Genomic DNA, 24208 nt, shown 5'->3' with positions numbered 1-24208 from the left:
GGAACAGTTCCTTATATTATGTCCTCTAGAAGAGCTGGACTAACACATATGCAGGATAGGTTATGATGCGGTATGAGAATTGAACTTCAGCTCGGGAGGCGGAAGTTGCAGTGAGCTGAGATAGCGCCACTGCACTCAAATAATTTCTTTTTAAGTGCCTGACATTTCACTATCCCAGAGGAATCTGGTGTTAGCAGGCAGGGTTTTTGTTGTAGTTTGTTATAGTTATGTGCCTGACTGAACACACTCCACTTTCGTAAGGTCCTTGCATATTTCCTCATACATTTCACTGTGGCACATGAGCCAAGAAAGAAGGAATGGGTGATTTACTACCTAAAAATAGGCAATCAATGTTTAATATGGAAGGACTGAAGGGAAGAAGGAATATAAAGAGAGCAAAGAAGGAATTTGGAAATAAGTAAATAATAAATCAGGGAGTTCCTATTTTGGAACTACAGACAGTCATTCTGATTTATAAATGGGATGACTGAGGCAAGAGGACTGGACCTGTATGGTCTTGGGTAAGTAATGAAATCTGTCTGAGTTTTTGTTCTTACTTAACCGAACCTCTGTTCTTTCGTCCGTAAAACGAGATGAAACCAGATGAGCTTGAACCACTGTTCTCCATGTACAGTTTTAGAGGATCATAAAATTCTACTTTCCTTTCATAGTTTAATATTTGTCATATCCATGATTTGATGCTGAGACCTGTCAGGAACACGAGTCTCAATTTTAACTCCTTGCAAGAGAAATTAAAATCTCCTTTAGGATTACATGTTTTCCAGAAACATTTTAAAGACTTCATTTAGTGGAAATCTTATTTTGGGATAGAGGTTTAAGGCCAGACAGCTTGGGTACAAATCCAACTCCATCATTTACTATGTAACCTTGGACAAGCTGCTGCTTCTTTTTTTTTTTAGACAGGGTCTCTGTACTTCAATACTTCAATTCCCTCACTGGTAAAATGAGTATAGTAATAGTTACCATTTATTTATTTATTTGAGACAAAGTCTCACTTGATCACCCAGGCTGGAGTGCAATGGCGCAAATTTGGCTCACTGCAACATCTGCCTCCTAGGCTCAAGCCATCCTCCCGCCTCAGCCTCCCCAGTAGCTGGGACTACAGGCACGTGCCACCTTGCCCAGCTAATATATATATATATACTTTTTTTTTTTTTTTCCTGAGACAGGTTCTCCCTCTGTTGTCCAAACTGGAGTACAGTCTGCGATCTCTACTCACTGCTAACTCCGCCTCCTGGGTTCAAGCGATTCTCCTGCCTTAGCCTCCCAAGTAGCTAGGATTACAGGTGCATGACACCACGCCCAGATAATTTTTGCATTTTTAGTAGAGTTGGGGTTTCACCATGTTGGCCGGGCTGGTCTGGAACTCCTGACCTCAAGTGATCTGCCCAGCCTCCCAAAGTGCTGGGATTACAGGCATCAGCCACCACGCCCAGCCTAATTTTTGTATTTTTTGCATAGATGGGGGTTTCACCATGTTCCCTAGGCTGGTCTAAAACTCCTGGAATCAAGAGATCCTCCCGCCTCAGCCTCCCATGGTGATGGGATTACAGGTGTGAGCTACTATGTCCAGCCTGGACAAGGTTCTTAATCTCTCTGTATTAATGTTAATCTCTCCGTATTATTTATTTATTTATTTATTTATTTATTTATTTATTTATTTATTTTTTTGAGACGGAGTCTCACTCTGTCGCCCAGGCTGGAGTGCAGTGGCACAATCTCGGCTCACTGCAAGCTCCGCCTCCTGGGTTCACGGCATTCTCCTGCCTCACCCTCTCCGAGTAGCTGGGACTACAGGCACCCGCCACCACGCCCGGCTAATTTTTTTGTATTTTTAGTAGAGACGGGGTTTCACCGTGGTCTCGATCTCCTGACCTCGTGATCCACCCGCCTCGGCCTCCCAAAGTGCTGGGATTACAAGCGTGAGCCACCGCGCCCGGCCTATTTATTTATTTATTTAGAGACAGAGTCTCACTCTGTCACCCAGGCTGGAGTGCAGTGGCACCAATTTAGCCCACTGCAACCTCTGCCTCCTGGGTTCAAGCGATTCTCCTGCCTCAGCTTCCCAAGTAGCTGAAATTATCACACTTGGCTAATTTTTGTATTTTTAGCAGAGAGAGGGTATTGCCATGTTGGCCAGGCTGGTCTCAAACTCCTGGCCTCAAGGGATCCTCCTGCCTCAGCCTCCCGAAATGCTGGGATTACAGGTGAGCCACAGTGGCTCAATTACTATTGAGTCACAATAGTTATCCTTGAGTTATTTTATAAAATAATTCAGAAAGGTTCTTGGTATATAGCAGGAACTAAACAATATTTGTGAGGTGAATGAATATCACTTAAGAATTGGATGTTCAGGCTGGGCGTGGTGGCTCACGCCTGTAATTCCAGCACTTTGGGAGGCTGAAGTGGGTAAATCACCTGAGGTCAGGAGTTCAAGACCAGCCTGGCCAACATGGTGAAACCCCATCTCTACTAAAAAATACAAAAATTAGCTGGGCATGGTGGCTCCTGCCTGTAATCCCAGCTACTCGAGAGGCAGAGGCAGGAGAATCACTTGAATCCAGGAGGCAGAGGTTGTAGTGAGCCGAGATGGTGCCACTGCACTCCAGCCGGGGTGACAAGAGTGAAATGCTGTCACACACACACACGAATTGGATGTTCAATCAAAGCTTTTTGGAAGGGTGAACATTTAACTTTGACTTTGAAGAATGGCTACTGGGCATGGAGAAATAAGGGTTAGAGTTGGGGAAAGGGAAAAGAACTCTTTGGTGGGATCATATGGAGTACAGGAAAAATGGCTAAAAGGTTTTATGGGATCCAACTGTAACGTGCCTCAACAGCCAAACTAAAACACAGGGACATTTTCAGTAGGTAAAAGAATAGTCCTAAGGTTTGTGAGCAGGGAAATGTTGAGATGAAAACAAGATTGAAGGCTTACTTGCCTTGTTTTGCATTACCTTAGTTTGAACATTTTTTAAAATATAAAACTGAGGCTAGTTCATTATAGTGCATCGTAAGTTCATTTAACTTCTGAGAACTAAATACAGCAGCTCTGGAGAGAAAGAACAATGTAAATGGTGTGAGTGCTGGCAGGACTTTCCATTCAAGTTGCTGCAGCACGTGGGCAATGATTCAATCAAATCTGAAAGGTGCATTTTGGCAAAAACCTATGGAGATAATGTGCCAAGTGCTTTAATGATTCCCCAACCACAGAGAGATTATTTGGGTGTCAGATGGGGTGACATGCTAGTGTATTCATTATCCTGGAGGAAGAAATTGAATGATTGAGGGCTCTAGCAAAACTTTGACAAAGAGTGTGATTACTAGACTGTATATAAAGAAGATGATCAGCCTGGGCAACATGGTGAAACCCTGTCTCTACAACATATACAAAAATTTTTCAGGTGTGGTGGCACATGCCTGTAGTCCCAGCTGCTCGGGAGGCTGAGGCAGAAGAATCACTTGAGCCTGGAAAGTCGAGGCTGCAGCAAGCTGTGATTGTGCCACTGCCCTCTAGCCTGGGCCATGGAGCAAGACCCTGCCAAAACAACAACAACGACAAAAAAAAAAAAAAAAAAACAGAAAGAAACTGAAAAAGCTAACCAGTTATTATAATCTTCATAAAATTTCTGAAGTGCTTCAAGAGGTGAAACGTGAAAATTTAATTTATGACTAACTGTAAGTAACATATCATTAATATAGACATATTGTGTTTAGGTTGTATATACAAAACAATGTACATTATGCTTTACAGGTAATTGAGGTAATTTTCAAGGATGAATTTTACTATGTGAGATTTTTGCCTTGTGCTGACTCTAGTACCTAACTCCCAGATAAAGATGAGATTGTGAACTTCTAAAAATATGAGTGTTTTATCTGTACAATTTAGTGGAACCAGTTTCTTTCTTTTTTTTTTTTAGAAGGAGAAACAAATCTTTGGGCTGCAAAGAGTTACTTGACTGGGCTTTTTGGTTATGCAGAGTGGTGGAAGTGGCACGCTCCTGAATGGATTTTTTTTTTTTTCCATTCCAGTTGCCCCTTCCCGAGGCTCAGGTATACAAAGCTGATCTCCAGGAAGAAGACAGATTATTTGTATAAGAAAGCCAGGACAGCCAGGCGTGGTGGCTCACACCTGTAATCCCAGCACTTTGGGAGGCTGGGGCGGGCGGCTCACCTGAGGTCAGGAGTTCAAGACCAGCCTGACCAACATAGTGAAACCCTGTCTCTACTTAAAATGCACAAATTAGCCGGGCGTGTTGGTGCACACCTGTAATCCCAGCTACTCGGGAGGCTGAGGCGGGAGAACTGCTTGAACCCAGGAGGCGGAGATTTCGGTGAGCCGAGATCAAGCTATCGCACTCCAGCCTTGGCAACAAGAGCGAAACTCCGCCTTAAAAAAAAAAAAAAAAAGAAAAAAGCCAGGACCTCCTGGGAGGGAGGAGACAGAAGTCCCCTTGGTGAACCTCTCCTCCTTGATATTAGTACCTAGGGGGCTCTTTTTGGTTGACAGGGTACCTTCTATTTTCCCAAGGTGTAATGGTAAGAAAGGATACCCAAGGACTGCAGAAAAAAACAAAAACAAAACAACAACCAACTTCCCTGAGGAAGGGGAGTGTGGATTGGTGACTCAGGTTCTGAAAAAGTTCCCAGCTTTTTCTTGAAACTGCATGGCTTTGGACAGAAGCATTGGCGTCATTTGCGGAGCCTGCGGAGGGCCATCTCTTCACAATAACACCTATATGTGGTTTAACGAGGAGCAATGGCAGCGAAGAACACAAGGTGAGTGCGAGGAGGACTGGCCTCCTTTGGGAAGAGTAATTTTATTTTTATTTTATTTTTTTAGGCAGAGTCTCATTCTGTCACCCAGGCTGGAGTGCAGTGGTGTGATCCCGGCTCACTGCAACCTCTGCCTCCCAGGTTGAAGCTATTCTCATGCCTCAGCCTCCCAAGTAGCTGGGATTACAGATGTGTGCCACCACATCCAGCTAGTTTTTGTATTTTTAGTAGAGACGGGGTTTCACCATGTTGGCTAGGCTGGTCTCGAACTCCTGACCTCAGGTGGTCCACTCGCTTTGGCCTTCCAAAGTGCTGCGATTACAGGCATGAGCCACCACGCCTGGCCTGGGCAGAGTAATTTTTGGAGGCAGAGGTGGGAGGAATAGCCGACAGAGGGGGCTTGGATTTCATGGCTGGGTGATCTCAAACAATTGTAACTGCTCGCAGTCTGAGTTTACGGAGGGCTTCTTACTGATTCCATAGAAAATGAATTTTTTCACTTTACAAATATTTGAGTTCCCTTTAGATGCCAGGCCCTGTTCTAGGCTCTGGGGATCAAAGCGTCAAGAAAACAGACAAAAATTCTTGCCCTCTGAAAGCTTACCTTGAGGGACAAGGGAACAGAAAATATATATCATAGTATCTCAGACGATGGCAAGCCCCAAGGAGAAAGATAAAGACAGGGAATGTAAATATAGGTGGTCATCGCTGAAGAGGAGGCTTCACCATGAAGGCAATATTTGAGTAAGGACAGGAAAGAAAGGTGGATGGCTATACTTGAGGAACGTTTCAGGCAGAAGGTGATCCAGGCACCTATGGAGCTCCAGAGAGTGGCTGGAGTAAGGAGACAAAAAGTTGATTGAGTTCCTTGTGGGCTAGTTCTGTGAAGGATTTTACTTGTTTATTTACTTACTCACTCAGAGACAGGGTCTTACTCTGTCGCCCAGGCTGGAGTGCAGTGGTGTGATCACAACTCACTGCAGCCTCAGGGCCCATCTCAGCCTCCCGAGTAGCTGGGACTACAGGCGTGCACCACCAGGCCAGGCTAGTTTTTATATTTTTTGTAGAGAGAGATAGGTTTTTGAAGAGGCTAGGTCTTGCTCAGTGATAGAATTGCAGGTGTGAGCCACCAAGTCTGGCCCTTAAGTAATTTTTTTGAATGAAAACATTAAGGTTTTTTTTAGTATCTTCTTGTTTATTTTTTAGAGGCAAGATCTTGCTCTGTCACCTAGCCTGGAGTGCGGTGGCGAAATCACAGCTCACTGCAGGCTGGAATTCATGGGCTCAAGCGATCCCCCGACCTCAGCTTCCCAAAGTGCTGGGATTACAGGTGTGAGCGACCACGCCCTCCCCCAGCCTGCATTTTTGAGAGATCTTAGCACTATGAGAAATTTTCCTTAAAAAAAAAAACAAACAAACCCTCAAACTTTGTAAAATAGCTACATCAGGGGCTTTGGGAGATTATCTAGATGTTTGTGTTCAGAATAGATTTGAAGGCCGGGCGCAGTGGCTCACATCTGTAATCCCAGCACTTTTGAGAGGCTGAGGTGGGCAGATCACTTGGGGCCAGGAGTTCTAGACCGGCCTGGCCAACATAATGAAACCGCATCTCTATACTAAAAATAAAAAAAATTAGCTGGCTGTGGTGGTGTGTGCCTGTAATTCCAGTTAGGAGGGACACTGAGGTGGATGGATCCCTTGAGGCCAGGGAGTTGACGCTGTGGTGAATGGAGATCACACCACTGTGCTCCAGCCTGGGCGACAAAGTTAGACTCTGTCAGGTCAGGAGATCAAGACCAGCCTGGCTAACATGGTGAAACCCCCTCTACTAAAAATACAAAAAATTAGCTGGGCGTGGTGGCACGGGCCTGTAGTCCCGGCTACTCAGGAGGCTGAGGCAGGAGAATCGCCTGAATCTGGGAGGCGGAGGTTGCAGTGAGCTGATATGGTGCCACTGCACTCCAGCCTCGGTGACAGAGCGAGACTCCGCCTCAAAAAAAGAAAGATTTGAGGGGGAAGAGATTACAGGTAAATAAATTAGGTTAGGAGACAATAGGTATAAAGTGAAGGGGGGCTGGAATTAATGATTTACTTATTTTGCAACATTTACTAAGGTCTTACTACAAGTCAGGCACTGTATTAGGCACTTGCAATGTAATGGTTAAAAAAAAGATGAGGCCGGGCGCGGTGGCTCATGCCTGTAATCCCAGCACTTTGGGAGGCTGAGACGGACAGATCACAAGGTCAAGGGATCGAGACCATCCTGGCCAACATGGTGAAACCCCGTCTCTGCTAAAAGTACAAAAATTAGCTGGGTATGGCGGCGGCATGCCTGTAGTGCCAGCTATTCGGGAGGCTGAGGCAGGAGAATTGCTTGAACCCTGGCAATACAGCGAGACTTCATCTCAAAAAAAAAAAAAAGATGAATGAATCCCCTCCTGGAATATATAGTGTAGTGAGTAGCAACGTACAGGAGCTGGAAAGGAAAGTACATCTTTGTCCCTCATTTCCACCTCTTCACAGATGTAGCAAATACAGGGAATGGAAGCCTTCCATTAGAGATGGCCTCCTTAAATGTCTGCAAAAATTCTGAAATTTGAAGTTCTAGTGGAATAGTTTCTCTGTTCCTCCGGACAGATTTTTCTACTATTGTAACTTTCTCCTTTGAGTAAATGGTTTTATCCTCTGGTTCTTTTGACTATTGTTCTTAAGAAAAATAAAAAGTAACGAAATACTAAGTGAAAAGGAATGGTTCATAGGCTGTCGCTCTGAAAGGCAGCCATTGTTTTGTTTTCTATATTGGAAGCCTTTTCAGCTGGTTATCCTCTCTAACTTGAAAACAACTGTCGTTCGAAAGTGTTATTTCCAGTGGCCTCAGGTCATACTATCCTTTCTCTTTTATTTTTTGAGACAATCTCTCTGTCGCCCAGGTTGGAGTGCAGTGGCTCAAGCAATTCAAGCGATTCTCTTACCTCAGCCTCTCGAGTAGCTGGGATTACAAGCGCCCGCCACCACGCCCAGCTAATTTTTGCATTTTATTAGAGACCAGGTTTCACTATGTTTGCCAGGCTGGTCTTGAACTCCTGAACTCCTTGAACTCCACAGGTGATCCACCCTCCTCAGCCTCCCAAAGTGCTGGGATTACATGTGTGAGCCACCGCGCCCGGTCTCCTTTGTCAAGGCATTCTCCAAAATACTCATCTTCCGGTTTGAAGAGCAGTAGGGATTAAATGTGTATTATTATATATGCAGCAATTTGCCACTCCCTTTGCCCTGCCCCAGTTACTGCAATAGAAAATTTCTGGGAATAAATACATCTCTGGTAAATTCAATCTTCCTAGTGAAGATTATGAAGGAAACAAAGAAAGGACACTTCCATTCCAGAGAGAAAGGTGTTTGTTTCCCAAAAGGTTAGACACTGATTCAGAACAAAGGGAACCTGAGGAAACGGGTATAAAAGAAAATCAACTCTGAATGTGAGGTATTAGAAAGCCATTTGTTTCCTAGGGAAAAGTAAGGAGGAAAGATGGGGTGGGAGACGGGCTTTGCTGTATAACCTTGGTCATGTCACCTAAACATCTTGGAACTCCTGAGTGTAAGAGTTGGGACCAAGGATCGCAAAGCTTCTTTCATTCCTAAAATTCTATGGTTCCACGATTATGTAAGTTGAAACGGGCCATTCTGTTGATTTCCTAATCTCCAGGAGGGAAGAAACTAGTCTTTGGGGGGTTAAACCGACTAATTTAACGGAGAATTACCAATGTGGAGGTGGGCGAAATTCACAATTACGGGGTTTTGGACAGTAAATATGCTCTTGAAAAATTTCCAGGAGGACCTTTCCCCCGTCCTTTAACCTGGATTTACAATTCTCTTCACTCTTTGGGATAGGGGAGCGGGCAGAACCTATTTTAGATTGAGATAGTTCATTTCAGCATTTCCCCTATCCTTATTTTTGGACCTTTAACGACCAAATGCCGAGAAACAGATCCTTAATTACGGTTCCGGGATCTCGAAAGGCCTGTAAAATCCTGCTTCCGCATCTTAATCCTTTCTTCGGGTATTGGGATCTTTTTTAAAATGTGTATTTCTGGCGGAGGGGGCATGGAGTGAGGTTCAGAACAGCCGAGCCGGGCTGACGGATGCTTCTTTCGCGGGAGGCTTGGCTTGCGGAACTCCGGGTCCGGGCCGCAAGGGCTGCTAGGCTGGCTCCGGGCGACAAGGGCGCGGCAGCGGACTGGCGGGCGGACCCCGGGGAGGGGCTTCACGGAGGCGCCGCGGCCGGAGCGGAGCGGAGCCGCCCAGGCTGGGCGCGCAGCGCTGCCGGGCGGGCGGTGGCGCTGCGGAGGCGGTGGCCGAGGCCGGCGGGCGCGGAGGAGGGGCCCGAGGCTGGGGCGGCTGGTGGCAGCTGCCTCAGTGACGACTGCCGGCATCGCGGCGACCTGAGGAGATCAAGCCGCGGGCCCCACCGTCGCCGCCACTCCCGCCAGTCTTCCTTCTCCGCTCCCGGCCGGGGCGTCAGGAATGGGCCCCAACCGCCGTGGGCCCCGCACCCTGCGTCGCCCGTAGGCCCCAGTAGCCGGAGGCCAACCGGCCTCCCACTACTCCTCGCCCTAGCCAAGCGGTCCCCACCCCAAATCCCCGGGAAGGAAGATGAGGGAGACGGGCCCGGCGCTTAGCAGCCAGAGCAGCAGCAGCAGCAGCAGCGGTCGGGGGAGGGTGTTTCGCCGTTTCCTCTCAGCCGCCAGGACAAGATGGCAGCGGCCGCGGAGAGGGGCTGAGCCCGGGCTGGGTGGTGCCGCCTGCTGAAGCGCCTGGCTCCCGGTCCCCGGCACGGCCCTGCGCCCCACCCCGGACATGCTCAGGGCTGCGGCCGCCCGAAGAGGAGAGAGCGCGGGCCTCTAGGAAGGTAAGGGAGTCGAGCGAGGGGCGCCGCCACCCCCGGGGTGGGGGGATCGGCTCTGTCCGCGGGCTCCGCGGCCAGCGGACCCCAAGCCTGACCCGGGCCTGGCCCGACCCCTCCGGAGCAGCCCGCACTCGTTGCGCGTCCCGTGCCCCATCCGCATTCCCAGCGCTCTCGTGCTCCCAGTTTCCGCCCTAGCCCCCACGGTGTGGCCCGGTATGGGCCGCTCCCTCGAAGCCGGCGCCGCGCCAGGCCCTGGGCCGCCGGACGCGGGGGCCGTAGCCACTGGGAAGCCGCGCCTGGCAGGGGCCCGGGGGCCTCGGCCTCCCCCTCCCCCTCCCCCTGCCAAGGTTGCGCAACGGCTCTTCCCAGCAACCGAAGTTTTGTTTAGTCCCACGGGGAGCCTCTCTTCCCCCTCCGCAGTCCTAGGCCGTAACTACGGAGATCCCTTTCCTTTCGTTAAGGGGAACAAACACAAACGCGCGGGCACGCAGCTTGAGCACCCCAGCCGATGGCCGCGTCCCGGGCTTTGTGGCCCTGTCCCCAGCGTCGTGGAACGGCGGGTTTGCAGGGTGTCAACTCTGGGGACGTGCGTGCGTGTGATTGTTGGGGAGGAGAAATGTGATGCGCGGCTCCGCGTCCCCAGCGGCGGCGGGAGGAAGGCGTGGCGGCCGCGCGGCGGGGCTGTTGCCGGCTTCTCTCGTTACGGTGGCTGTCTCCCGCTTCCCTTCGCCGCACTGGGAGAACTGGCGTAAAGACTTTGGATAAAAATGTCTGTTTCTCTGTCGGGAGGGAGACGGCTGTTGTAAAATGGTATGTGGCTCTCGGGGAATCCTGTTGTTCCCCAGTCTCATCTCTGCTTGAGGAATTGCGCTGAAGAGTGTGTGCGTAAATTACCTTGGTCTTGTTACAGAGTAGTCGTAACACGTTCAGGCCTTGAACCGTGTTTTCACAACTTCTTACTGCCCTGTTAGGGAATTTGTTTTTCCACCTGTCAGTTGGCTGCTTCTAATTATAATAAGGGGCTTCTATTAGCAACAGCAAAAAATTTCAGTTTATCGTCCAGTTTAGAAGGAAAGCTCATGGTTGGTTCTATTGTAAACTTTGTTTTGATGTCTGTCTGGTACAGGGCCGGAAAAGTTAGCTGGCAAACCAGTCTGTGCGTGTGCTTTTGCGTACTTTCTAGTAGTTTGGAGATCCGCTGACACTTTTTCCCTTTTTGCTATTTTAGGTATTTGCTTTTAACTGTAGCTTCTGAAGTGGGAGTACTTCTATTCAAACCCTCTCAGTTAATTTCAAAGTTTTAGTTGCTGGGCTCTTTAAAATTTTAAAAGAGGTTTCCTTTCTGATCAAATTTTTGATGAAAAGTCTGGAGCCTTAACGGTGGTTACTGCTTACCCAACTAAGACATTTTAATCCTATATTCTTATTTAATTTTTCAAAAGCTGGTGAAGTCTCACCATATGTTTGATAAGTCTAGATTCTGCTTATGTTTGCAAGTGCAGTGCTAATTTTATACAATGAGCAATGATAAGGTTTAGATAGGTCATGATTAAGCTTAGTATTTTAAGTAAAATATGACTGACCTTTTTTAAAAAAAGTTTTCATAGTTTTATTGATTATCTTATGCTTTCGTGCCACTTATCAGTAATTGCAATTTTACTAGCCAGATACAGTTATTTAGTTTTAAGTCAATGAAATATTTCTTGGTGTATTTATGGCTGCATTCATAAAGTGTAGAGGACTTTTATTTATGAACTATAATGCTTAACCTGTTTGAGGTTTATTTTCCTTTTTTGAAATTTACGTATTTAAAATTTATGTTAAGGCAGAGATGTGTTGAAATATTTGTGATGTTTGGGCATGTCGTTTTTTTTTTTGTACTTATGGAAAAATTTGTTCCTTAATTCCCCCCCACCAAGGGATCTCTTTTCTAAGAAAAAAGTATTTGTGGAGAACCTTAGATTAAAACTGTTGGAAAAAAGTAAGATGAGTTTGAAATCTAGAACAGAACTGGCCATTAAATGTTTCAACTTTATATTTGGGCACTGCTGACTACAGTAGCTAAACATACATATTAGGCAAGCAGATCATAACATGGTAAGTCAGCCTTAGTTAGTTTATTGTCAAAATATATTTTCCATTGAACTAGTCATTACCTTGCTTATAAACTGGTCATTGGCTTTTGGTCATGGGATTTTAGAGTCACATTAAAATGGATGGTTTATATGAGATACTTCTTCTTGTAAACATGCTTGAAAAGAAGCTGTAGATCATACTCTTAACTTTTTGGATACCATAAAATAGGGTGTAAATTACAGAGGTAGGTTGCTGTTGCAAGTATGGCATGGGCACATAGGTTTTTATGTTTAATGCAAGATATGGAGAGCCTCCCTGCACCCCCTGCAACTTAAAAAAGCAGCAGCTATCAAATTAATTTTTTGATTGAACTTTTGTTTTTAATATTTGATGCATGAACCGGAAAGCAAATGGAAAGGAAGAAAGGGAAAATATAAATTTCAGAATGCCACAATATTATTTTTGAGACCTGATTCACATCCATTTCATGGAATGCTTGTTTGCATGTTATTTTTTATTTGAATGTTAGTATGACTTATCCTGGTAACTTTGAAGTTAACTTTATTTTACCAGGTAAGAGAGTTAACTTATTAAATGTTATTTTCATAGCAACAGTTTACCAAGTGTGATAAGGTAAATTCGAATTGCACTATTGGTGGTTAATTCAAAGGCATAAAAATGTAGTCCCCATTGCAACCTCACATTTAAGTTTGGAGATGAAAAGATGTCATGGTAATATTTAGATTCAAAGATATTCTAAGGAAATTCTCCATATTTAAAAATCCTCCCAGAAGTTGTTATTCCTGACTCTTAACTCTTAGAGGACACAGAATAACTTGATTTATCGTTGCCAAAATAAATATTCGTGTTTAGCTGTCCTGGTTTTCTAATGTCCAAAGTTGAGGCTTCCAATGTGATATGTTTAACTTGGAAGTTACTTCTAAAGACAAACTACTAAAACTTTGTTAAAATGGAGGACTCTATGTCAGTGTGTTTATTTTTTAAAAGGTATTCCGCCCCCCCACACCTTTCACCGGGATGTAGTATTTCTCTTTTTTAACTTGCTGAAAGCTTTGTCATGGAGAATCTTTTGTGATACCGGTGTAAGTCTAAAGGGATTATATATATATTATATATATAAAAATATATAATAGATAAATATATATTAATATATATTATCTATAATATATTATATAATATATTATATATATTTATATAATATATTATCTATAACATATAATATATTATATATATTATAGATAATATATTATATAATATATTATATATAAAAATATATAATAGATAAATATATATTAATATATTATATATAATATATTTATATAATATATATTTATCTATTATATATTTTTATATATATAATATATATATAATCCCTTTAGACTTACACCGGTATCACAAAAGATTATATAAATATAATATATATTTATATTTATAAATTTATAAATTATATATAAATATAATATATATTTATAAAATATATATATATTTTTTCTTTTTAAACTTTAAGTTCAGGGGTGCATGTGCAGGTTTGTTATATACGTAAACTTGTGTCATGTGTGTTTGATGTACAGATTATTTTGTCACTCAGGGACTAAGCCTAGTACCCAATAGTTATTTTTTCTGCTCTTCTCCCTCTTCTCATCCTCCACAGTCTGGTAGGTCCTAGTGTCTGTTGTTCCCCTCTTTGTGTCCATGTGTTCTCATCATTTAGCTTCCACTTATAAGTGAGAACGTGTGGTATTTGGTTTTCTGTTCGTGCATTATTTATTAAGGATAATGGCCTCCATCCCCATCCATGTTCCTGTAAAGGACATGACATCATTCTTTTTTTATGGCTGCATAGTATTCCATGGTACATATGTAGCATATTTTTAAAAAATCGAGTCTTCCATTGATGAACATTTAGGTTGATTCCATGTCTTTGCTCTTGTGAATAGTGCTACAATGAACATATACATGCATGTGTCTTTATGATAAAACAATATATATTTATTTGGATATATACCCAGTAATGGGATTGCTGGGTCCAGTGGTAGTTCTGTTTTTAGCTCTTTGAGGAGTCACCACACTGCTTCCCACAGTGGCTGAACTAGTTTACATTCCCACCAACAGTGTATCAGCCTTCCCTTTTCTCTGCAACCTCATCAGCATCTGTTATTTTTTGACTTTTAATAATAGCCATTCTGACTGGTGTGAGATAGTATCTCATGGTTTTGATTTGCGTTTCTGTAATGATCAGTGATAAGCTTTTTTTCATATGCTTGTTGGCCACACGTATGTCTTTTGAAGAGTGTCTGTTCATGTGTAAAGGAATTATTTTAAATGTCCTAACTGGTTCTGGATCCAGCTGCTTAAAAATATATATCTTGCCTAATACTTAAGCAACTTATATTAAGAATATATATTTGGAGGCCGGGCGCGGTGGCTCACGCCTGTAATCCCAGCACTTTGGGAGGCCGAGGCGGGCGAATCACAAGGTCAGGAGATCAAGACCATCCTGGCTAACACAGTGAAACCCCGTCTCTACTAAAAATACAAAAAATTAGCCAGGCGTGGTGGTGGGCGCCTGTAGTCCCAGCTACTCAGGAGGCTGAGGCAGGAGAATGGCGTGAACGCGGGAGGCGGAGCTTGCAGTGAGCTGAGATTGCGCCACTGCACTCCAGCCTGGGCGACAGAGCGAGACTCCGTCTCAAAAAAAAAAAAAAAAAGAATATATATTTGGAGAAGTACTGAGTCAGTGGAGGCTTTTAGGATAGTCAGTACTTATGTGGCCTAGTTAAAGAAGAATATGTCACTTCTTTTGGTTGGCTTGGTATGTAGTTAAGAGTGGTTTGGAGGAAGAACAACTTAATATTAGTGTGCTGCTTCTGTAGCTTTGCCATAGCTGTTCTTTGGGACCTTGTCTTAGCCACTTGTAGGACAAAGATAGAATAGATACTTGGAGGATGTATGGTACACATTTATAAGTTTGTGAAATGAAACCTTGAGCTTTTTGGCAGACCAGGCTGTTCTCCTCAGTTGATACTTGGAACATATGTTACTAAACAAAGGCAACATATTGTCTGGATTCTGAGACACCACTGTTAATGCCAGGGACCTAGAGCCTCTGTTCTTACTGTGTGGAAATTAAAACAACTGGATGAGTATTGTCAGTATGTATTGTATTTTTAGGACAGCATTTGTGGTTTGGAGACAGTTAAGTTATTAAGCGGACTTATTTTGTCTTTTATATTTGGCAGTTAATGCCAAGTTAGTACTTGAGAAGGCTTTTTTCAACAGAAAGTGCTTGAAATGGAGCAAACTGAGGACCATATTTTTGACCTTAAATGTATTTTGTTACCTTAAACTAATTTCTCTAATTTTTATATTTGATCTTGTCTCTTTTTATATTTATTTTTTTCTATTTTTGTATTTATTTTTTCTTTTACAGACAGGGTTTTGCTCCATGGCCCAGGCTGGAGTATAGTGGTATGATCATAGCTCACTGCAGCCTCAACCTCCTGAGTTCAGGAGATCCTTCTGCCTCAGTCTCCAAATAACTGAGACTACAGGAGGTATCGCCACCATGTCTGCTAATTTTTTCATTTCTTTTTCTTTCTTTCTAACATGGTCTTGCTGACACTTGAATTTTTTCATTTTTTGTAGAGACGGGGTTGTGCTTTGTTGCTCTGGCTGGTCTTGAACTCCTGGGCCCAAGCGATCCTCCTGCCTTGGCCTCCCAAAGTGCTGGGATCACAGGCATGAGCCACCGTGCCCGGCCCAATTTCTCTAATTTTCTAAAATAATGAGACCTTTTCCATTCTGTAGGAGACTGAGTGGGAGAGCAGGTGGTGAGGCGGTGAGGCAGGGGAGACTGGGCAGTAGAAGTGGGAGGAGCTTGGTTTAATTGGATTTGGGAGACTGAAATCTGCTTTAATTAATTAATTTATTTTGAGACAGGGCCTCGCTCTGTCACCCAGGCTGGAGTGCAGTGGTGCGATCTTGGCTCACTGCAACCTCCGCCTCCGGGGTTCAAGTGATTCCCATGTCTCAGCCTCCTGAGTAGCTGGGATTACAGGTGCCTGCCACCACACCTGGCTAATTTTTGTATTTTTAGTAGAGATGGGATTTTGCCATGTTGTCCAGGGTGGTCTCAAACTCCTGGCCTCAAGTGATCTGCCCACCTTGGCCTCCCAAAGTGCTGGGATTACAGTAAGCCACCACGCCTGGCTGCTATGATTTTAAATGTCCAAGTTGCTGGAGACCAGAGTTCACTTAGTGAAAAATTGTAATAGCTTGAGGGAAAGATTAAGTCAGTGACCTGCTAAGTGATCAGTCTTGTGAAATAATAGCATCTCTGTTTATCATCCTTGACCTCAGTTTTTAAAATCCCTCCCCCAACCCCTTCCTCTTTCTGTCTTTTGTTTCTTCAATCTGAGAGACTTTTCCTTAAGGTGGAGTTTGGGGAAGATAAGCTTTTTCTACAATTAAAAAAAAAAAAGAAAGTCTTATGTTCCAGGACTAATCTGAAGCTCCCAAGTGTGAAGACTATAGAACATAATACTGCTGTTAAAATGAGTTTGAGTTATAGGATATATCCTTTTAGTTTCTGGAGATCTTAAAAAATAGAACTAAGATACATCATGTATGAATTAAAACTCAGACTTCTGATATCTATGTCTGTCACACAGTCCTTTTCACCTTCTTCTGAGATAAATATCTTTTAAAGACTAGATTTCTAGGTACACTTTCACCTTGCATTTTCTTTGCTGCTAACCTTGTCTTTTTTTTTTTTTTTTTAAGCAAAAAGGTCACACTTAAAGAAAAGTGGATATTTAGAGAAGCATAATAAAGGAAAATGTAGTATTTGCTCATTTGAGCTGTACTTCTAAGTTGTAAAAGACTTATTCTTTCGTATAATTCTTGATCATGTTGAAAGTAAAGGATTGCCAAGGCTGGTCAGATAGAATTTCTTTTTATTTTGAGTAATTGTTTATGCTGGAACACCTTTTCCCATCCAAGTACTGATGAAGTCTGACCCTGCTTAGCCTCCAAGATCAGGCACATTCCAAGATCAGAAACTTTTCCATTTCTAATCTAGTTGGAAAAAAAAGTTTAGATTTGGTAGGCATTGAAATCAATAGAGTATGAGGTGAGCTCCTCACCCTAAAAATTTTGTAGCTTTTATAAATTATATTTGATTTAATATGGATTACCAAGAAAATTGTCTTAAGGATGCTAGAAAATAAAAACTTGGCTGTATTTGGCTAGACAGTTATTTTACTGTAGAAATTTTAGAAAGTATTTGATTTGCTAATAAAAAAAAAGTTGTTTATTTCAAATTCTTTACTTCCCCCTACTTGGTTGTGTATTATTTATAAACATACAAAATATTTTAGAGTTTTTAAAAACAAAATAGTGAACTTGAAAACATTTGCAGGAAATAACTTTGCTTATTAAATATTTCCTACCCTATAAATTGGCATATAAAGGCCTAAAAATGCCAACTTTTAAAGTCTGTTTCAACTTTTTAAAAGCATATTTCAGTTACGTGTTACCTCTTTAATAATACAGAGAGTCTGGTAGGTTTGGTAAACTATACGACTTTAGATATATAATGCTACAGTTTTAAATAGTTAATGAGATGGAGTGATAACATTGAAAACTGAACCTGACTTTCTAGACATTTCTTCCAAAGTATGACTTAAATTAGTGCTTCTGAAGGCTCTATGTATGTAATTTATTACAATTTCTATTGAGTTTAAATAGGGTATAGTGACATAAAATCACTGTGAAAATTATAGGTTATGCTGCTATATAACCTATAGCTATGATGCTGTGCTATATTCTCAAAGCCAAATAAGAATGTTTTGGGCCAACTTCTAATAAGATGTTTTCAATGGAGACAGTAAAATGTCTCTGCAGTGTATTGGTTGTAGTTTTGTATTTTAAAGTTAGGTAAGAATAATATTGGGTTCAAAAATAGTGGATTTGTAATCACTGTTTAGTGTGCTTTAAATATTTTTTGTAGCTGATGACAGACTGTGGCCACAAAAAAGATAGAAATTTTATTATGACAGATAATGATAAAATATTTGTATGAAAACTATTTATCTTATTGGCCAGGCACGGTGGCTCATGCCTGTAATCCCAGCACTTTGGGAGGCTGTGGTGGGTGGATCGCTTGAGCACAGGAGTTCAAGACCAGATTGGGCAACGTGGTGAAACCCCGTCTCTACAAAAAATACAAAAACTGGCTGGGCATGGTGGCGTGCACCTGTAGCCCCAGATACTGGGGAGGCTGAGGTGGGAGATAACTTGAGCCCAGGAGGTCGAGGCTGCGGTGAGCTGAGATCGTACCACACTGCGATCCAGCTTGAGTGATGGAGCGAGACCTTGTCTCAAAAAAAAAAAAAAAAGCAAAATGGGCTGGGCATGGTGGCTGACGTCTGTAATCCCAGCACTTTGGGAGGCCGAGGCGGACGGGTCACAAGGTCAGGAGATCGAGACCATCCTGGCTAACACGGTGAAACCCCATCTCTACTAAAAACAAAAAAAAATAGCTGGGCGTGGTGGCGGGCGCCTGTAGTCCCAGCTACTCAGGAGGCTGAGGCAGGAGAATGGCGTGAACCTGGGAGGTGGAGTTTGCAGTGAGCCGAGATCGAGCTACTGCACTCCAGCCTGGGCGACAGAGTGAGACTCCATCTCAAAAAAAAAAAAAAAAAAAGAACAACAAAACAAAACTATTTTATCTAGTACATATTTGAATGTCCACTAAGTGCAAGGTACTGTGCAGTGAATGAAGAGACTAACACGTGGTCCCAGCTTTGAACAAGTATATGATAAGTGAAATTAGCTGAATACTGTAAATTTTCTTTTATATTTGTATATGTGCACCTAAGTTAGAAAAACACTGCTTAAGAAAAATGATTAACAATCAAACTTCTTAGGCTGTTTATTAAATATGAAATATTTAAATAAATGATATTAAAATAGTAGCATTCATGTTAAAGTTGTGTGTTATTCACTGCTGTTCTTGCAGTGGGTAAAGCCAAAATAAGTCATTGAAAAATATGAACACTCCTGTAATCCCAGCACTCTGGGAGGCTGAAGTGGATGGATCCCTTGAGACCAGGAGTCTGAGACCAGCTTGTGCAACATGCAGAAACCTTTTCCTACCGAAAAACAAAGAAAATACAAAAATTATTCAGGCATGGTAGTGCATGCTTGTGGTCCTAGCTATTGGAGAGGCTGAGGTGGGAGGATTGCCTGAGCCCAGGGAGGTCGATGCTGCAGTAAGTAAACCATGATTGTGCCACTGCACTGTAGCCTGGGAGACAGAGTGAGACCTTATCTCAAAAACAAACAACCAAAAAACCCTAATTTTTAACTTTATTCTTTTTCTTTAAACTTTGTCAAGTCCTGATGGAAAAAAAATTACCAGTTTTATCTTGTGACAAGTGTTTTCATTAAGGCTAATCAGTTTTATAGTTGAAGTATCTTATAGAGATAAACTGTATGTTAATTTAAATAAAGAGAAGGTCATATTTCTTAGACGTGGCTAGTAATACAGTTCTCTTGTTTTCTCATGTTTTTTTCTTCTGGACCTGAACAGTTTTCACATTGCCTGAGGGAATTCTATTAGGCTTGCTTTTCTAGCTGTATTTCCTTTCTCCTAAATTTAGAATGTAGAGCCCTTTAAACCTCATTCCTATGCCAACCTGTGGAAAGGAAACAAAAGGTGAAAACATTTCAAGTTTTTTTTTTTTTTTTGAGACGGGGTCTTGCTCTGTCCCCCAGGCTAGAGTGCAATGGCGCACTCTGGGCTCACTGCAACCTCTGCCTCCTGGGTTCAAGCGATTCTCCTGCCTCAGCCTCCTGAGTAGCTGAGATTACAGGCAACTGCCACCACGCCCGGCTAATTTTTGTATTTCTAGTAGAGATGGGGTTTCACCATGTTGGTCAGGCTGGTCTCGAACTCCTGACCTCAGATGATCCGCCCGCCCTCGCCTCCCAAAGTGCTGGGATTACAGGCGTGAGCCACTGTGCCTAGTGCACATTGAAAGGTATTTTTAAGAATGTTGAACCTGCTAGCTGTAACTTACTTGAAACCACTACACAAAAGGAATATTATTATTATTATTATTAATTGTTTTTTGAGACGGAGTCTTGCTCTGTCCCCCAAGCTGGAGTGCAGTGGCTTGATCTCAGCTCACTGCAAGCTCTGCCTCCCAGGTTCACGCCATTCTCCCGCCTCAGCCTCCTGAGTAGCTGGGACTACAGGCGCCCGTCACCACGCCCAGCTAATTTCTTTTTGTATTTTTAGTAGAGATGGGGTTTCACTGTGTTAGCCAGGCTGGTCTCCATCTCCTGACCTCGTGATCCGCCCGCCTCGGCCTCCCAAAGTGCTGGGATTACAGGCGTGAGCCACCGCACCCGGCCGGAATATTATTTTTGTATTTCATTTATGTAAGTTAAAAGTGTATTTAACTTGGAGTCCTTAAAAGCAGAGATGTGAAAATGGCAAGTATTTTATTGTTCGGCTCCTAGTATAATTGTATGTAACACGGTATTCTTGGGCAAGCGTGGTGGCTCACACCTGTAATCCCAGTACTTTGGGAGACTGAGGCTGGCAGATCACCTGAGGTCAGGAGTTCAAGACCAGCCAGACCAACATGGTGAAACCCCATCTCTACTAAAAATACAAAAATTAGCCGGGTGTGGTGGCGGGCGCCTGTAATCTCAGCTACTCGGGAGCCCGAGGCAGGAGAATCGCTTGAACCCAGGAGGCGGATGTTACAGTGAGCCAAGATGGTGCCACTGCACTCCAGCTTGGGCGACGAGTGAAACTCCATCTCAAAAACAAATAAGCAAGCAAACAAAAAACAGTATTCTTAATTAAATTTGACAATTTGGCAACATTTTGATATTTTGTACATGTGTATTTAAAATTGAATTCTGGGCCGGGTGTGGTGGCTTAAGCCTGTAATCCTAGCACTTTAGGAGGCTGAAGTGGGAAGATTGCTTGAAGCCAGGAGTTCAAGACCAGGCTGGGTATATAGTGAGACTCCATCTCTATAAAAAATACAATTACCTGAGTGAGGTGGTGCATACCTGTAGTCCTAGCCACTCAGGAGGCTGAGATGGAAAGATCATTTGAACCTAGGAGTTAGAGGCTACAGTGAGCTAGAATTGTACCACTGCACTGCACCTTGGACAGCAGAGTAAGACTCTATCACCAAAACAAACAAACAAAAAAAATTAAAAAAAGAATCTTGTATGAAAAGTGTTTGGTATGATAACATGATTAATTGCCAGTAGCCTTGAACAGAAAATTTTTGGGAGTGTTTGCCTTATGAGTTGCCTTCTCTAAGCCTAGTGTGGCATTTCTGAAACTATTTCTAGTGGCCACTCTGTAATTTCTCCTTAAAGTATCTCAAAATCTGAAATCTCCTTAAAGCATCTCACATCTGAAGGTCTATCTAGCTTGAAATGGTTTTGCATTAATTCTATTGGAAGAAAATGAAATACCTAAACTTCCTAACCTATTAGAAGTTAATATATAACATTTTTGGGAATGTTATACTTTCATTTAAAAATATGAACTCATATCTGAACTGTTCATTAAGTTTAGGGACCATGCTCTATCTGTTTTTATGTTCCCTAAAGTGTATAACAGATGTTGGAAAACAAGTATACTATTATCATAAAAGAAGTCAAATACAGACATATGATACTCAACTTACATACCTTAATCAACGTGTAGCATCTTTATTGTGTAGCTTGGCAGGTACCTGACCAAGCAGTTGTGAACGTGTCATCGACAAACTTAGCTTCTCAAAACCCTCCTTTACTCCCGCGTCTTTTTTTACTTGAACAGATGAGTCGCTTTCCTGTATAAAGGTCAGTAGGTATGACCTTCTCCCAGATTTCCAACCCTTTACCTCCGGACTTAATTCCAACAGTACACACTTTGGGATTTCACTCTTCTCAAGGAAAGAAACATCTCTTCATTCCCCCAAGATTACTCCCTATTTTCTCTGTGGGCTTCATCTAGAATTGTGTTTTTCAACATCTGGAGCTTGTCCAAAAACTTAAAGTTCTGTTTTTTCCTGCTTTTTTTTTTTGACAGGTAAACTTATATATATTTATTGTACAACATTGACTGTTTTTCCTTCAGCTTTTTAACATGCCTAAGTATCTGAGATCTTAAGCAACTATCTTTTAATTGTGCCTCTTCAAGTCTAGTGTCCTCTGTTTCTTTTTCTGTTCCTTCTAAACTTCTTAAATGTGTTCTCTGGCCTCTACTTGGATTTCTGTTCACCTCATAGCCTTTGGCAGTATAGTTCTGTCTATGCCACTTTAACGAGATTGCTCCTACTAGGCTCCCCTGTATTTTTTTTTATTTATAGTTTATGTATTCCTTCAGATAATTGTTTACAGTGTCCCCTACTCAGTTCTTAGCTTTCAACCCATATTTTGAACCTCCTATTCATCTCCGTATTTTTCCCCTACAAGTACCTCAGAATTATCTTATTTCTAAATCCTTTGCCTAGATTCCCTATCTAGCATCCTCATTTCTAGTGCCGTGTGTGTGTGTGTGTGTGTGTATGTATATGGTTTTTTATTTTTATTTTTTGAGATGGAGTTTCGCTTTTGTTGCCCAAGCTGGAGTACAATGGCGTGATCTTGGCTCACTGCAACCTCTGAATCTCAGGTGAAAGCGATTCCTCTGCCTCAGCTTCCCAAGTAGCTGGGATTACAGGCACGTGCCATGACGCCTGGCTAATTTTTTGTATTTTCAATAGAAATGGGGTTTCACCATGTTAGCCAGGCCGGTCTCGAACTCCTGACCTCAGGTGATCCACCTGCCTCATCCCCCTGAAGTGCTGGGATTACAGGCGTGAGCCACCACACCTGGCCTGCCTTTTGTTTATGTTTGAAACCTTATTTATTTATGTAATTATTGTTTTTTTGAGACGGAGTCTCTGTCACCCAGGCTGTAGTGCAATGGTGTGATCTTGGCTCACTGCAACTTCCGCCTCCTGGGTTCAAGCAATTCTCTTGCCTCAGCCTCCCAAGTAGCTGGGATTACAGGCGCCTGCCACCATGCCTGGCTAAGAAAATTGAGAATGTATGAAAACTTACAGTAAAAATAAGATATTAAAAAGAAAGAATGTATAACAACTGTATGAAACTGCTTATTACAACTTCATATGAACAGTGAAAAAAATTGGAAAAAAAGCAGTCCAGCAAATTATGGTATGCACATAGGATAGAACATTATGCTGCTATTTAAAATAATAATAGTTGATAAGAGTCTGGGTGTGGTGGCTCATGCCTATAATCCCAGCACTTTAGGAGGCGGAGGTAGGTGGATCACTTTTGCACAGGAGTGCAAGACCAGCCTGGGCAACATGGTGAAACCCTGTCTCTAATTAAAAAAAGAATAGAAAACAAGAAAAAGAATAAGAGAAAACATTGTTATATCAAGTTATGTATTTTAATTTTAAGCATATGATAAAACATTTAAATGACTTGAAGGAATTAGGTTCTTTTCCCTGAATATTTTGTAATTTTATAGTAATTGAATAATTTCACAATGATTGCTATACTGAAATTTAACCTCTTGTTAATGTGAATGATATATCTTTTCATGATTTTATGGCAAAATACTTTAAGTTTTATATTAGTCTAGTATACCAATTCCTAGCAGTATGATTCCAGGTAAATGATACTGCCTTAGTGGTAATTTTTACTCACTCAATTTGCAAGGTTCTATGGATAAATAGCATTCTAAGTGTTAATATGATAAATAGTGTTATAAATGTTTTGGCATATTTCATCGTGTATAGTGAATATGCAACCATTATTTTCATATCTGAGATTCTATCTAGTTTCTTGTGCAAATGCCTAAAAAATGGTGGCTGGGTGTGGTGACTCACGACTGTAATCTCAGCACTTTGAGAGGCCAAGGTGGGCAGATTGCTTGAGCCCAAGAGTTCGAGACCAGCCATGGTGAGGACCCCATCTTAACAAAAATACAAAAAATTAACCGGGTGTGGTGGCATGCACCTGTAATCACAGCTGCCAGGGAGGTTGAAGTGAAAGAATCACTTGAGCCCTGGTGGTCTAGGATGCAGTGAGGCATGATTGTGCCACTGCATTCCAGCCTGGGTGACAGAGGAAGACCCTGTCTCAAAATAAATAAATAAATAAATAAAGTCAATTTTAGTTACTGTTCGAGAATAGATTTCTAATCAGTAAACTGTAACTACTTTGCAGCCATTTTCAGTCTAATGAGGAAGCACATTTTTATTTATGGGATCAATGGCTACTTAATTTTAAACTTAAAATGTGTTAGCTGTTACATATGCAACTTAAATTTAAACTTTCTTAATATCTTTCTTTTTTATACAGTGATGGTGTATT

At 42.3% G+C, this 24208-nt stretch overlaps 1 long non-coding RNA gene across 1 annotated transcript in view; it reads left to right on the top strand.

The window, feature by feature from the left end:
• Positions 1–3621, top strand: part of LOC134731299 (uncharacterized) — an 86799-nt gene extending 83178 nt beyond the window's left edge. Inside the window, exon 3 of the long non-coding RNA XR_010121287.1 lies at positions 3426–3621. This is a non-coding gene — a long non-coding RNA (uncharacterized lncRNA). The remainder of the gene's footprint in view (positions 1–3425) is intronic.
• The last annotated feature ends 20587 nt before the right edge of the window (positions 3622–24208 follow it).

The sequence above is a fragment of the Symphalangus syndactylus genome, chromosome 6, assembly GCF_028878055.3.
Source record: "Symphalangus syndactylus isolate Jambi chromosome 6, NHGRI_mSymSyn1-v2.1_pri, whole genome shotgun sequence".
Taxonomy (NCBI): Eukaryota; Metazoa; Chordata; class Mammalia; order Primates; family Hylobatidae; genus Symphalangus; species Symphalangus syndactylus.
Note: the sequence above shows the minus strand (reverse complement) of the source record. Positions and strands in the feature narration are given on the sequence as shown.